We start from the raw sequence: 17,287 nt of genomic DNA, 5'->3' as shown, positions 1-17,287 counted from the left end.
TGCTCTTAACACGGCGACAGGCGAAAGCAAGCAAGCAAATCTGTTCTGCATTGGGTTTTTGATCCGCTGCATAAGTCCGTCCCACGACGCGACCTTCCAATCGACTTGTTGCAAGGCGGAGCGTGCATACATTACCATAATGCTTCAATTTATCATGTGGGGAAATGAAGATTTGCAGGTTTTGTTAATAACTTCTATATAGTGTTGTACACCACATACTGCTCGAAATAACAGCTTTTCACTTATTTCAATATTCTGCAATTATCACAAGTTTACGTTCAACACTAAACTTCACATATTACACACATTTTAATAACCTCATTTCCTAAAAAGGATAATAAACACTGATTAAAGTTGCACCGATTACATGAACACATCAAGCATATATATATAAGACATACAACATATTATTTGTGAATCTATTGCTCCGATACTTTCAAATGATTGTCTTATGAATTGTCTGTGTAAGTTCGTGTCCCTTTTTTTGGAATGCAGAGGGGAAAGGGGATGTGTCCTGAGGTCATGCCCATGTCACGAGTTAGGAGTCTGCCATTCTTCTCCTGGACAGAGAGCTCTAAAAGTGTCTCTTTTGTTGACGGGATTATCAATTTATGTGTTAAACGGTCATGAGGTCCGGGCGATTCTGTCGCTGGAACATTTCAAGATACCATGTCTTTGTTCTGTTGTTTATTAGCTGGTTTATTTATGCTGAAGCCGGTCACGAAACACACTGACATTCTGTTGCTTAAATGAGTCTAGATGGGGGGGGGTCCAGTTATTGCTGTCCTAATGCTTGTCGACCCTGGAGGTGGTTTGGTAAATCACTCTCTCCTGGTGTTTCTTGTACAGATAAGCAGAGCTGGACAGGAACTCATTTGAGACAATTGGCGCCTGGCTGACCGTGATTCAGCTTTACGGCTCTCAGATGGTTGAGAAGAGATGTTAGTTTCCAGGTGGAATGCGGAGATTCCCTCGTTCATTTGTGTGATGTTCGCAAATGCCTTACACTTCATATCCTTTATATCTTTAAACATACAATGCTTTAATAGTACAATAATATAAGTGCAGATCTATATTTTCTACTATATAGTTTCATAAGTAGAGTATATGTACAAGTAATCTTAATTTTTAGGATTTCACATATGCTTTTATTTCTTTTTTATATGTGAGCAATGGTAACATGACCCAATTTACATCCTGGGTTCAATAAATTATAACTATTATCTAATTTATTTTCCACAAATGTGATATATTTTACCAGGTTTCAAATATAAATAATGTCTATAAAAATAAATAATGTCTATGTTATAAGGCTTACGTTATTATTTATTCACCAAATATTTCACCTACAAATTAGCACCAAATAAAATCAGTCAACAATCCATTAACAAATATATATATAGTTTTATTTTCACATTGCAATAGAACCAATCGACAAGAAGCACAGGAGCTACTGAAACAGTTCTACTCTGCTATCATTGAATCCATCCTCTGCACTTCAATAACTATCTGGTTCAGCTCAGCTACCAAATCACATAATATACAGTACCTGTACATACAAAAACTGTCTATTGTAATATACCTGCACATACAACTGTCAATTTATATATTTTTATTCCTTATTTACTTGTTCTATTTTTTATTATCTGTGTCACTGTTATTCTGTTACACTGCGGAAGCTTCTGTCATGAAAACAAATTCCTCGTATGTGTAAACATACCTGGCAATAAAGCTCATTCTCAGTCTGATTCTGATACCCCACCAAAGATCTCCCCAAAGTCTCCTGATCATCTGGTTGTGGACACTTCTACTACGGATGGCACTTCCACTTATAGATCCACGATAAATGTTCATAAACAAACAAACAAACGGTATTGTTTTCTCCTCCGTGGTCACATCTAACTCGAGATGGAACACCATACCTAGCTGTGGCTTGTACAAACTGGTTAAACACTGTGCCAGCCCTCTTGTCAGAAGCTTGCAAAAATACAACCGGTCTGTTGAAGCCACAGATTCCCCCATTGATCACTATTCTATATTCTAGGCTAGATGTGAAATGTCAAAAATTAAGATTACTTGTACATATGTTCCACTTATGAAACTACTGTATACAGTAAAAAATATAGATCTGAGTATTGCACAGTTGAATTTATTGCACTTATATTATTGTATTATTAAAGTATTGTACGCTTAAAGATATAAAGGATATGAAACTGTATATAAGATATAAGGACATTAAGCTGCTGACAAGTCTGAGGTAAGTACTGTCAAGCCCCTGGACTGTCTGTGTGTATGTTTTCATCCCCATGTGCTCTCCGTGACCCAGTTTCTGTTTCTCGTTGATTGTATAATTTGGTTCAGGTGTGTCTTTGCAATTTCCCTCGTTAGCCCATCTATTTAAACCCCAGTCTGTGCAGTCTGTCTTTGTCGGGTCTTAATGTTATGTATGTGTGTCTTCAAAATATCTGCCTTAATCAACACAAAATAGGTGTCATTTGAAAGCTTGGAGTCTGACCTTTACAATGCATGTGGCCACTTTGATTAACTCCTAGGTAGTGCTGAGTTATTTGTGGATAAATAGAAAACAAAATTTCATAATTTATGAAAAATGTTTTTGTTCCATATACTCTAATATGTCAGAAACATCATACAGCTCAGATAGTCATGTGTCATATGTAATTTGAAAGGTCTCATCGAGTGGAATATAACAAGTATAATTTTTTGGGGGCTTTGACTAAACTTGAGTGAGGCATTACTTCAAATTCAAAACTGTAAAGGGCTAAGATAAGGGCTACCTTGGTTCCAAATGCTGTAACTTTTGATTACTTCATGATATCACCACAAATACACATGTTGGGGAAGAAAGTCATATACACCTAGGATGCTTTGAGGGTGAGTAAAGCACAGGCTACTTTTCATTTTTGTGTGGACTAACCCTTTAAGTTTGATCAAAGCTAGAATGTCCACTAATGTGTTTATATTTAGGTGAAAAATTAGTTTTTCATAAAACTGCAATTTAAATATATTATTTCTATAGGCTATACAAAAGAAAAAAAATAATAATTAGGCTGAATAAGCTGATCTATTGCATGTTAAATGGTGGTTGCCTAGTCTATGAATGGTACACCCCCCTAAGCTCACAGAAATGGTTTGACCCAAGTCTTCAAGTCTTTATTTAACACGTATTTCACACGTTGAATACACGTATTTAACGCGCTGATTTTTCACGTGTAAACGACACGTATTTAACGCGTTAAATACGTGTTGTTTACGCCTGAAATACGTGTGTTTAATGCGTTGTAGACGCGTTGTGTTTTTGGCCCTTTTGGCCTTCCATATTTTGTAGCCTAGTGACCGCGCATACTTGTCTGCACGTTCACAAAAAAGCTAGTGTTATACTTTCCAAGTGAGTGAGTGAGTGCGCAAGGGTCTGACGTAAAAATCATATAGGCCTACGCGGTTATACGCGGAGACTCTTTGCGGACATCCACATACCTCCCATTTTTTGTGACTGCGTGGAAAAATACTCGTCCAAACTGGAGTATAACCGAGGCTTAAATGGGAGCCAAGCGGATGTCCACAAAGAGCCTCCACTTACAACCTCCGATGACGATTTTTACGAATTTATGATAGTACTAATCTCAAATTCTCACCACCATTCATAAAAACGGTACCGGGCGAGTAACACGTTTCAGCGCTGATTCTACTTGCGTTTTAAAGCATTTTAAGACATTTGAACCCTTTTAACTGTACTGCAGATGGTGCCGCGACCTCAATGTTATATAAAACAATATTTTCACAGTTTATTTAGTTTCTTGCTTAAGGTCATTTAGCTTTTTTCGGTTTCATTCATCACGCAGTAACCAGTAAACCCCCAGGTACTTGCTCACTTACTTGCGTAAATGAGTTCCATCCTCCATACCTTCATCATGCCAAATGTATAAATACACTGTTTTTCAGTCTTTCGGATTCTTCATGAATTTGCAATTAATGTATTTTGGCTTGTTTACCTGTTGTCAAAGCTGGGCGGCGTTCAGCCCCGACAAAATATGTGTTTAATACTGCAAAATACGCTCGATGGTACAGTCACTGCCCTTACCCTCCAGAATAAAAGAGAACATCCCAATCAAATGAAGGGATTTGTGGAAACTGTGGTTCCTAATTATGGTGCCTCGCATTTCAGGTGAAGGATAATCCACTTCTTACCTCCAAGACTGTGTTATGATCTATATGACCTTATTATTTTTATTGTGAGTATGAGGCTTATCATTATTGCTGATCACTGTTGTTGTGCTATATGATATTGTAATATTTACCATTATATAATCAGAGGGGTATAGAAAAGTTTATGAAAGTGTCACTCCACAATACAAAAGCAAAATATATACATATGTATAGTATTTTTGTTACATTAATCAGTGTTTAGCACACCTTCCTAAAGAAAGGATATGGACCAGAAGACATTGCAATTACTAAATTATATTTAGACAGACTTAAAGCAGTTCCAGATCTATACTTGTGCTCTTATTATTTCAGTTATTTTGCCTTTAATGTAAATAAACATGTGCAAGCAATATACTTGCTCTTTATTTATATGAATTTATTTGGATGTTAATTACATTGTGCGAGCTGTCTCTTGAATACCGCGTGGTTTACATACATGTTGCTGCTGACTGGGCTGACATGTTTGACACATCCACCAAACAAGAGAAAACACATCTCAAACCCCCTTGCACACAGTTTCCAGGAAACATGTCGTTCAAACCGGAAACGGTAGCAGAACGGTTTGAGCATGAACTTGCCCCAGGTTTGACAACGCACTAATGTGATACTGAAAGCTGATTGGCTTGAATGACTAACCCTGACAATGATTGGTTGCTACAGACACGACAGATTTTATTTGCCTACTTTGTGCCTTTTTCGGCCACATTTTGGGGGAAAGCAAAGGATGTTGCGTCATTTGAATATCTATTATGTTACCTCTTGTTCTTGTTGAACCTTTTATTGTGCATTGTTTTGGGACTTTATATATGCTTCAAATAACTAATAAAATGTAGGCTAAGTGTCTAGCTAAAACATGTACCTGTTGGAACTTAGTGATTTGAATGATTAAGAAATAATGACCTTTATACAGGAACAACAAAGCTTTCTTTACCAAAACCAACCCAATAAATGACACTTTAGACCACATGACAGGAAGATGTGGCAAAAGCGGTCAAGTTGCATAATGTGCATAAAGCCTCACCCCAAAACTCAATCTATAACCCTTTCAAGATGTATCTTTTGTCCTGTGAAGAAAGGCCTGTTGCATGTGTAGTCTTCTACAGATCAGTTAAGATGACGAAATTATCATACATCACATGCATTATAATAAACCTGTGTGAGTATGAATTTAAGATTTTTCTTTACTTTTTTTGACAAATTGAAAACTTTTGACACAAACAATTCATTAAAACACTCAGAGTTACTCAGTGTCTACTGTACATAGTCTAAGGACTGAGATGCTAAAAATGATTGTGCAGGTAGGTAGACATAATTTAATTTTGAATTCTTTTAATGTTTAGGTACATTTGCTTTGGGCATTTCATTGCATGTGTCTCAACCAGAGTCAGCAGTGAGAGTTCAACCTGGACACTCCACAGCTCTTCAGTGCTTCACACCAGACGATGGGCACTTTAAGGTGTTCTGGCTAAAATTTCAGAACAGTTCTGCTCCAGACTTTGTGGCTTTGGCTGAATCAGACAAAACTGGCATAATGATTGGAGAAAAATTTCAGGATCCTTCAAAGTTTAGATTAACATGGAACCAGCTTAGCTTCAATCTCTCAGTACTGAGCATCGAGCAAAGAGACATCGCTGTGTACTACTGTGGGATGATTATTTTTAATAGGATGTTTTTTGGAAATGGAACAAGACTGATGTTTGAAGAGCCTTTTAATGGTAAGCAGTGAATAATCACATGCAAATGTAAAGTAAAATAGTTCGAAAATAGTAAAAAAGCATTTCAGGTAATGATGATGATGACGATGTCTGTAATGATTATTATTTATTCAAATATGTGTTTTGTTTACAGGAACAGGGCTAGTAAAAGAAAAAGAAGACCACCGGAGTAAGTCCATTTCGATCTTTATAAGTCTTCAATAAATACATTAGCAGAATAATCTACAGTACTGACAAAAATATACTCATAAAATAATTATAAAATTATTTATTTATTAATTATGAAATCATATTAAATTATATTATGAAATCATAGACCTAGCACACCACTTAAAAAAAGACTCATGTTTAGTTATTCTTTTCTTCTTTTTTGTGCTTCTAAAAAGTCAGAATAATTTTAATTAGTTGTGTGATATCACTATAATTAATATTTTATCTTGTGGTAGGTGAACAGTTATGTGTCTATGTTCTGCCCACACTGGTGCCGATCACTGCAGTGTCAATAATTCTTAACATCATCCTGTATCTACAAAAAACAGGTAACATTCAGGTAATATTTCAGCCTGCTGGATTTTTTAGTATGCACTATTTTTAATTAAAATCTTACTTTTGTCATTTTTTTAGACACATCAAACATCCAAAGATTTGACCGAAGTCATAAACTAGATAAAATGCAAATCTTTGTTTTAAAAGATGTGGAGACCAAGGTTGTATACACAGCTGTAAAAGATGATTGATTTTGTACTTAATATTTGATTGTTGTCATAATTTTGTTATAACAAAAACATTTTGAACTTGTTTTAGAATTAATTTTATCCTTTAATCCTTTATTCCGATTCTGATTACAAGTGTTTGAGTTCCATTTCATTTTTTTTATTAGATCACATATAATATCAGTGATTTTTATTGTCTGTTTTTTTTTTTTGATCAGATTACAAATGTTTAAAATTTGTAATGTTCCAAGTTTTCTTTTATTTTTTGTTAACCTGTACATTGTTGTTTTTCTGACATAAACAATAGAGTGCAAGTGTGGAAGGAAGTGTGTTCCTATTACTTTTAAGTTACTATTAAAAAATAACTTTTCTTACATGGGCTCTAAATATCAAGACTACAACTTAGCATAAAGAGGACATGATCGCCTGCTGCCACAGCACCAGCAGCCATGAAGGAGGAGTTCCGATGTTCAAGATGTCAAAGGCAAAAACACTTCCTGTAGCACAAGAGATTTGTGAGAATGTGATTATAGCTCAAGCCCAGCAAAATGGTGTGATCCTTCAGTCCAAGGCATTGTTTCTGCCCTTGTCAGACTATTCATTTGTATAGGCACAGTTATTTTTATTTAAAATGTTGGCCATTTCTTTTTGGAAAGCATCCTGGTGACATTTTTAGCTGCATGTGTGACGGTCTTGCCTGGGCGGTCTGCTTTCTGCACAATGGAGACAGTGTGTAATAGGGTTTCACTGATTCAGAGAGAGAAGAAACCATTTCCACAGCAATGCTTCATTAACTCTGCTCTGTTTATTTGAAAACAGTTCTCTTTTGTTAATTCGGTCACTTAAATTCTTTTTAACTTTGTGATCGTATAGTGTTTCAGTCGTAACAGGTTGAATATAGATGACGCATTTTCAATTAATTATAAATCACAAATCAATGAATGAAGATCCTCAATGAAATACAGAGCAATACAATTAAACTCACAGTTAAGGGAAACATCCCCACCTAGCGGAGAACTTGAGTAACTCATTTTGAATAAAGCAATTTAACACAAACATTTAACAACATACCTGCACAATGGAGACAGTGTGTAATAGGGTTTCACTGATTCAGAGAGAGAAGAAACCATTTCTACATAAAACACAAGACAACACACAAATTGATTGCAATCAGGCCTCGTAATATAAACGCGTTATAACTCGATATTGAGCAACACACTCAACACCAAACAAGGCTTAACAGAGTCCCAACATATTAATTGAAAGATACAATCACAATAAAGCAAATATTTGTGTGTCTTGGACACTTATAAATGGTAATTCTTAGACCGCGAAAAACGTGCAACTTACCCACAGCAATGCTTCATTAACTCTGCTGTGGGCAGTCCCTACTCCACACGCTAAATCACATCAGTTGAAAAGATCAGTTGAAAATATCAACTAAAAATGGCAAAAATTTACCCATGAAAAAGGTTTTTCACCACATCAAAAAGAGAAATCACTGAAGGTGATGATTCATGCACAAACTGATTATTCATCTCACAGATCAATCCACTCTGGGGTTCAAGCGTCACACTGTGCTTGAGCTTAACAGTACCTACTTTGTCAGGTACGTGATTACCTCTCCATCTCTGTGTGTTGGACAGCAAAGAAATGAACTCTAGACTCTCGTTCTCTCCATTACCACTTGGTAGTGAGATCAATCTCCAGTAGACATCCGTATTCTTTAGTAATGTGAGCAGGCTTTTGATGGCATTACTGCCCAAGATCATCTCATCTGTCTGGCCTGGAACGATCAGCACAGGTATTATCATTTTACATCCGTAAACACAGACGGACAAATCATACATCGCCGTTGGTGTGACTCGATGACCACCGCATCCAATAATCACGACATCATCAGCAGAATACTTTGACAATGTAGAAGCGCTTGCCAACAACTTAGCTTCAGCTGCCTCACTGAGAGTGCAGGCCATTGAACCACTGTCGAGTAATGCAGCGAAAGACGGGCCATGCTCTACAGATGACAGTGGTGTAAAATAATGAATCAGCTCTAGGGACTCTTTGTATTCCTTGAAAGACAGTGGTTTTCTCAGGTGAGACACTGGGTTTGTTCTGCTCATAAACAGACTCATAATCATGTGTTACAAATATGGGAGGATGTTCTATCTGGTCTGTACTAACCTCCCTTACGCACAGACCCGTCAGTTTTCCTGATTGGGCTGAGGCGATTGTCTCCACCTAGGGCAGAACCGTCTGGAGTGACCTGGAGACTGACACTGAAAACATAGTCGATGCTCACGACAATGTGTTAAGGCAGAGTGGGCAGCATCGTTACAGATGGCACATGGCAAAGCATCAAAACCTTCAATCCTAGGAAACCTGGTGTAAGGCTGGGACTGACTTCTGTTAGTATTGGTCAGCACGACTTTCTCAAGCATGTAGATGACCTTCTCTAGAGCAGAGAAATCTGTGCTTTTCTGTTGTTCACACACCAAAGGACCAGGCACTGGAACTGTATTAACATCAATCTTGTTAACTGAAACTCTTTCACTTTGGCTGCGATGCACTGTACTGGTGGCTTTGAACGATAAGTCAGATTGATAGTCATTAAGCACAGCCTGTACTTCATGGGCTGACCACTTGTCAATCGGTTTGGATCTGAAGGTTAAAACTAAATCTTTACTTGGGCAGTGTCTGATAAACATGTGGACTATTTCAACACTGGGCTTGTCAAGTGTTTTACCTTGCTCTCGCAGGCATTCAGAGGCAACATCTGCAGCTTTGTTGAGTCTAAGCCAGTAGTCGTATGGGTTTTCGTCCTACTCAGGCAGACAATCACAATAAAGCAAATATTTGTGTGTCTTGGACACTTATAAATGGTAATTCTTAGACCGCGAAAAACGTGCAACTTACCCACAGCAATGCTTCATTAACTCTGCTGTGGGCAGTCCCTACTCCACACGCTAAATCACATCACGCACCACATAGATGGCGCTGTCCCCATTTATGCAATAATTTAACATACCTTTCCAATCCGTTACACATGCATGAGAAGCCATGTCACAGCTATTTATGTGTGTGTGTGTGTGTGTGTGTGTGTGTGTGAAAGTGGACAGATACAGTGGAAAGCATGCAGTTCACACATGTGTAATGTTAATAATGGTTTAATGTTTCTTCCTCATCCTGTTCAGTGCTACTTAACTGAGTTAGTAGAGCATTGCTAATCAATTTAGTAATAGAAGAGCTTACATTAAAATAATTCATTGCAGTTTATGATTAAGAGTCTCATATTTGATGTAACATGCTACGTTATTAGTATGTATTTTTCTCTCTCTCTGAACATAATCGTGTTCATAAACTTTCCCTCCCATACCTCTACTTTCACACCCTGTGCTGCACCACAACCACAAACACTCTATTTTCTGAAATGCTTTTCACACCTCCCTTCATTTGTGGCGACAACACTGGATTGCAGAGTGATGACAACGTAACGGCTACCATTGCTTGTCTTTTTTATGCAGTTGATACAATGTTTAAATTTCTTGGTAAAAGCCTGCACAGAAACAGTTTGAGACTCAAAAGGTCACGTAGTGGTAATGAATAAACATTTTTTAAAATCTAAATCATCTCAACCAAAACTCTTGATTTCCTCCCCTGCTGATGAGATCCATCTTTTTATTTGGACTTGATACTATTTATATACAAAAAAGTGCAACTTTCATTTCTCATTGCCACTGTATAAATATCCTATTCACCAGAGGATTTGCCATCAATGATTAATTTATTTTCGCAACTGAATGTGAGTATTATTCGTCTATACACGTGATCTCAAAATGCTGGCCAACACAATGAAAGAGGACACCACTTTTGTAGAATAAAATAGTTTTTTTCTAGGTATCACTGATATGATTCTCATGTGAGTGTACAGCATTTTAAACACATTTGCCAGAGTACTCATCTCTTTAGGCATAAAATGTTTCGAATGAAATGTCAAAGTATCATAGTGTAAATCTAAACTGATTATCCTTCATTAGAGAAGACAACAGCAAATGTTGTCAAATAAATGTTTCTACTGTGAAATCCCACAATACTTTGATGGGCTGAAAGGAATTCTATACTTTTCCCAGAGTCTTTTATCTCCCAACAATGCTTATTTTCATCACCCTTCAACCCATATGATATAAAAGAGTAGAGCTCTGTTACCACCAAATGGTTAATATGTACAGTAGCTGGCATCAGTGATCAATACGGTCACTGCTGAGCTGAACAGTCATTTAAAGAAAATTATGTTCTGGATCAAGTTTAATTGTTAGAATTAAGGGCTAAACGGGGGGGGGGGGGGGGGGTATAGGCCTATACACTGAACTAATCTTACTGGAAAATGCTGATGTAATTCTATACAGAAAGCGAGCAAAGAACATGTACATTATCAAAGCACATTATCAATGACTTCAGTCATTTAGCGCGAGTTTAAGCACTCTCAAAAAAAAAGAAGGGAACATTTTTTTTAATATCCTACAGGAATCCTGAGCGAATACAGCTCTCTCTGTGCCGGGATCATACAGGAATCCTGCAGGACAGAATCAAAATCCTTCAGGACAGAAACATTCCTACCAAGAGTCCTGCAGGTTTGACTCACAGTTTTTCTCAGTCGCTTTGGTGCATTTCTCGATCATCCTTCGTATTTGCAATGAAGCATGTGCATTTCTCAAAACAAATCGTACAAACAGCACCATAAACACTGAACTAATCTTACTGGAAAATGCTGATGTAATTCTATACAGAAAGCGAGCAAAGAACATGTACATTATCAAAGCACATTATCAATGACTTCAGTCATTTAGCGCGAGTTTAAGCACTCTCAAAAAAAAAGAAGGGAACATTTTTTTTAATATCCTACAGGAATCCTGAGCGAATACAGCTCTCTCTGTGCCGGGATCATACAGGAATCCTGCAGGACAGAATCAAAATCCTTCAGGACAGAAACATTCCTACCAAGAGTCCTGCAGGTTTGACTCACAGTTTTTCTCAGTCGCTTTGGTGCATTTCTCGATCATCCTTCGTATTTGCAATGAAGCATGTGCATTTCTCAAAACAAAATCGTACAAACAGCACCATACAATGGATTACCTGCAAAAGCCTGTAACTTACTCAAAATCTTTAGTTCATCTCTTAAAAGTATTTGTCAATTAACATATCAGTGCAATCAGAATGAAAAGTCATTGTTGTCATTGTTCATAATCAAGATAGTCAAAATGCTTAGTCATTTTGTCAGTATAGTATTACCTGATGTAAACTATGGCAACAGTTTGGATGACAGTTACTGTATTGAAATGCAGAAGGCTGCACTTCTTATGTATGCCATATATCCATTTCAAAAGTACAAATTTACTACACATTGCTGTATGTGGGATATTGAATGAAAGAGACTGGATAGAATTCACAGTTACACTTTACTAGTGGTCTGACAAAAAATAAATAAAATCACAACATCATTGTGATATAGAAAAGAAATATAGGCACAAAGGCAAAAATACAAAATTAGAAAGGCAAACACAGGAAACACCCCTTAGGCAGAACTTTACTTTTGCGTGCAGCACTGTATGAGGAATTGCATTGCACCTTCTGACGTGCCAGTCAGTCGGCCCACAGATTCTCATCTACATCACAATGAATATCTTCCCTTGCAATGCAACATGGATTTGGAGTCAAGTGAACCATCGCACAACTTCATATGATGAGCAGAAGGCGTGGTTGAAATATCATCGGCCACAGAGCTACTGTTGATTTACCAGGCCAACAGGGAGGAAATATCCATTGTCAGAATTTGTAACTCTTGTGTTGTCTTCTGTCTAGATATGCTTTCCAATTGAAGGTTCATGAGATGCACTTTTGAGCAATTTCAGAGAACTGGTTTATCATTAGCTGATCTACATTTTTTTCATTAGTGAAAGTCAAGATTCACCTCCACAATTCATGGCAAACTTACACAAAGTCTAATAGAAATGTGTAGAAAATATGCTTGAAAGTTTATGACAACTAGATCAACCATTTTGCATTTAATGATTTATATGATGAACTAATGACTTGATGTTTTGGGGGGTAAGACTGTTGCACAGAGAACTATATAGTACATTTTGAGCAACATGCCATTAGCAACTGATAATGTAGGAAACCGCAGACAAATGTTTCCTCCCGGTTCTTTCATCCAGTGGAGCGATGTCCTGATCCAGGGAGGCTCTGTGTTGTACCAAATACCTTCCACTTCTTAATAATACTTCACTGTACTTCTAGGCATTGATAAATCTTTTGAAATGTTTTTGTCTCCATCTCCTGACTTGTGCCTGTCCACAACTTCATCCCGGAGATCTTTTGACAGTGCTTTGCTACCCATAGTTGATTGTTTGCTTCAGTTGCACTACCAAGGACTGAAATGCTCCAGGAAAGCTCTTTTTATGCTGAGCTAATCAAAATGACCACAGCTGATCAAGTCAAATGGCTTTGTGTGCCATTGAGAAGGTGATTATTAGCTACACCTGATTGAGTTTACAAGTCATTTTTAGGAGGGGGGTGATCCTTTTTCCAACTCAGTGATACTGTTTTACAGAAAATACAGCTGGATAAAACAAAAACTGTGTCCATCTTCATTTCAGGCTGCAAAGCAACAAAATGTGATTATTTTAAAGGGGGCTGATTCTTTTCTATACCCACTGTATTTCCGTGTCCTCTCTCTCCCATTAATTTCTCTCCCTCAATTCTTTCTGTCTCAAAAACAAAGTATTACATTTTATACTTATTTTCATGACACTTTATAACAGTACAAGTTTTCTGCAAAAACAAACTAAAGAAGCATGACTAGGAGTGAAAAGCTAAAAGCCGCATGGCTAAAAGCTAGACACAAAAAGTCAGACCCGCAAAAAGGCAAAAGGCAAAAGACCAAAAAGCGCGCGGTTTGATGGTGTCCTGAGTATTTAAACCAGGCTGTTTAACACACCCAAATGGTGTTTTGACCAATTGTAGCTCGGGGTGTTGCAATGTTTCTCCTTCCCATTCATAAATCAACTGTTATCTCATCATTCACATGACCTGCGTTTTTCCCGCTCTGGTAGAGTATGATTTTGGACATGATTTCTATCACGAGGATATGATACATTTGACCAAGAATTGACTGGGAGAAACGTTTCAAGCATGAAAATTCAAACTCACACATACCAAGCATGAATATGACCCCTTAAGCTCTTCAATAGTTATTAACAATACATACACAATAAATGATTAAGACATGATGGTTAAACATGTGGGTTACATACATAATATGGAGTGATTATAGCAATTATTAGCTGGTCACCAGTCCTTTTAGTGTCATTTAGGTGCATGGAAAGGCAGTTTCCGTGCCATTCTGTGAATGTATGAAGACCAGAGATTAAAATGTCTGTAAGGAATTTTTGTCTCTCTGTTCTTGTCGTGAAGTGGGGGAAGTCAATTTACGAGGAGCTTGTGACTGTAGTTACTATCGTGTGATAGTCATGCGGTCATCTCTTTTGACCATTATTCTTGATAACTTGCCCCAAAATTTTACAATCTCCTTGGACTTGTCAATGTGTTCTTTTGTGTTAATGTTGAAAACTGTTCTGTGACAGGGGCTTAGGTTTAGGCTCGCTTCAGAGAGGCTGGGGTCTGATTTATGACATCCTGTTGTCTTGGGCCTCTGTGGAATTTTTGTGACTCCTCGTGCCTCAACTCGGTTTTGACCAAATCTTAGATTGTCTGATTCGGTCTGATATCCTACAAGACCTTGTCCTCTTGTGTGACATCTTTGTGACATTATCTGTCACACCAAAGGATATTTCAGCCTGTTCTGTCAGTTTATGACCTTGCTATTTCTAGCTAACCTGTCATTAGCAGTTAGTAAGACACTTTTGCTTAATTTTCCATGATTATGTAGTTTTAACATACAGTTTTTAATACAAAAAATACAATGTAGGGGTGTCACACCAAAGGACATCAAAATTTAAGACTTTTATAGCGGTTCCAAAAAAAGTCAAATATTTGAACAATTCTGAGACAAAACCTACCATGTTAACATAACATGGGCTTCACAGGGGGCTTCAGTAACATGACCTTGAATGGGGTCCTTCAACTAATTAAAGTTGTTTGTGGAATTGCCCGATTTAAAATCAGGATATGGTGTCACACCGGAGGACATGGTTTGACAAAATGAAAGTTCCTTCGCTTTTAGAATTACATGAATGAAAAAAGAAAATAGTAAATAGACACTTGTAAAACTATGCCTGAGGTATTTATTAATATTTTTATGCTTTTCCTTTTAATTTATTTAAGTTGTAATTTATTGAACCATGCTTGAGACATACCATCACACCATAGGACAATTCTGATATTTGGCTCAAAAATGTAAAAAATGTAATAACACAGCAGCTTTTATAACAACAGTTCCATGTAGGACAAAGAAATGTTTAACCATTTACTGCATTTTAAATAATGACAGTACTAATTATATTCATTTTTATCTTGTGTGACAGTGAAAATGCCATATGTCAACAACCCATAAACAGATTTAGGCTATGGTGCAACACGAGCAGATCTAAATTTAATGCTGCAATCAACACTTTTCATTTCATTTTCACTTTATTCGTGAGAGCAGTAATAGATTTTGCTCAATTGTGGAGTTGTATTTTTGTCCAGTTTGGTGGAATTTCAGACCCGTGGCCCATCATTTTGTTACTTTCAAATATTGCATTATGCATTGTGACTTATTATAATATGAAATGGCTTGCTTTGTTTATAGGAACAGAAATAATTAAAGAAAAGGAAGACAAGTAGGTCCACTTTGATATTCATTAGAAGATGATTAAGATTTCATTTAATATAGCTGAATAGTAAAGAGACTAAAAATGCTGAAATTTTGTACACTGAAAATAACTAGCACAGGATTCACTTTGAAATTATTTTCACTCAGAAATTGCTAGTAAATTTCACAAATAATTACAAAGAAATGGCAAATAACACTGAATTAAACATGATATTTTGAAGTAGAATGACTGAATTACAATTTTCTTGTATGTGGGTCAAAGACATTAAAATGTCCTCATCAAAAGAAATTTATAAAAGTGATTTTATGTCCATAGAAAGCACATTAAATGTAAGTAAAGTGTCTACTTTTAAGGTTTAAAATAAGTTTTTGGAGAATAAAATGTTACATGTTAATGTTACATTGTCATTCAGTGTAACGCAATATTTATGTAAAAATTCAAACAACATGCTTATTCTGACGTGTACATATATAAAAGAATAAGGGAGCATATTAAATTTGATTGTGTTTTAAATGAGTAAATAATTCTTACTGACAAATGGGCAACACCTAGGATACATTTTTTAAAAATGTAAAATTACAAGTAATTAGTATTTGGGGTGAAAGTAATTAGTCATTTAATATGTTATAAATTGATTTTTGTTGTAAATATGCCTGACAAGATTGTTACACTGAATGACATTTTAGTGGGTCTCTTCTGTAAATCAGGGGGAAATGTATGACATTTACTTTTTGCTCAGAAAAACAAAAACAAAAACAAAATTGCAATTAAATTATTTATTTAAAATTTACATTTTGTTCGGGAAAAACAACAACATTTTAAAGCAGTATTACACTTATTGTTTTTATGCTTAAACCCTTTTCGTCTTTGACCCATGTGTTTTCTTAATCATATTCCAGTTTGTTTTATTTACAATTTTTACAGTGTACTTTTACAGTTGTTTGTAATAATTTAAAAGAATAATGGTAACATTATTAATCTTAATGCTTGTGTGACAGTGAAAATGCCATATGTCAACAACCCATAAACAGATTTAGGCTATGGTGCAACACGAGCAGATCTAAATTTAATGCTGCAATCAACACTTTTCATTTCATTTTCACTTTATTCGTGAGAGCAGTAATAGATTTTGCTCAATTGTGGAGTTGTATTTTTGTCCAGTTTGGTGGAATTTCAGACCCGTGGCCCATCATTTTGTTACTTTCAAATATTGCATTATGCATTGTGACTTATTATAATATGAAATGGCTTGCTTTGTTTATAGGAACAGAAATAATTAAAGAAAAGGAAGACAAGTAGGTCCACTTTGATATTCATTAGAAGATGATTAAGATTTCATTTAATATAGCTGAATAGTAAAGAGACTAAAAATGCTGAAATTTTGTACACTGAAAATAACTAGCACAGGATTCACTTTGAAATTATTTTCACTCAGAAATTGCTAGTAAATTTCACAAATAATTACAAAGAAATGGCAAATAACACTGAATTAAACATGATATTTTGAAGTAGAATGACTGAATTACAATTTTCTTGTATGTGGGTCAAAGACATTAAAATGTCCTCATCAAAAGAAATTTATAAAAGTGATTTTATGTCCATAGAAAGCACATTAAATGTAAGTAAAGTGTCTACTTTTAAGGTTTAAAATAAGTTTTTGGAGAATAAAATGTTACATGTTAATGTTACATTGTCATTCAGTGTAACGCAATATTTATGTAAAAATTCAAACAACATGCTTATTCTGACGTGTACATATATAAAAGAATAAGGGAGCATATTAAATTTGATTGTGTTTTAA

General features: G+C 36.0%; 1 long non-coding RNA gene and 1 pseudogene across 1 annotated transcript; one reads left to right on the top strand and one right to left on the bottom strand.

The window, feature by feature from the left end:
- The window catches only part of LOC107603122 (uncharacterized), a 23,951-nt pseudogene extending 18,001 nt beyond the window's left edge, over positions 1-5,950 (top strand).
- A 1,384-nt stretch (positions 5,951-7,334) lies between these two features.
- LOC107603139 (uncharacterized) lies at positions 7,335-8,062 on the bottom strand. The gene is made up of 3 exons (XR_001611098.1): positions 8,003-8,062; positions 7,724-7,784; positions 7,335-7,365 (listed from the first exon to the last, which is right to left on the bottom strand). It is a non-coding gene; the product is annotated as an uncharacterized lncRNA (long non-coding RNA).
- Between the last annotated feature and the right edge of the window lie 9,225 nt (positions 8,063-17,287).

This window comes from Sinocyclocheilus grahami, unplaced genomic scaffold (assembly GCF_001515645.1).
Source record: "Sinocyclocheilus grahami isolate Dianchi unplaced genomic scaffold, SAMN03320097.WGS_v1.1 scaffold341.1, whole genome shotgun sequence".
Taxonomy (NCBI): domain Eukaryota; kingdom Metazoa; phylum Chordata; class Actinopteri; order Cypriniformes; family Cyprinidae; genus Sinocyclocheilus; species Sinocyclocheilus grahami.
The sequence above is the reverse complement of the archived record's forward strand: the minus strand, read 5'-3'. Positions and strand labels throughout refer to the sequence as shown.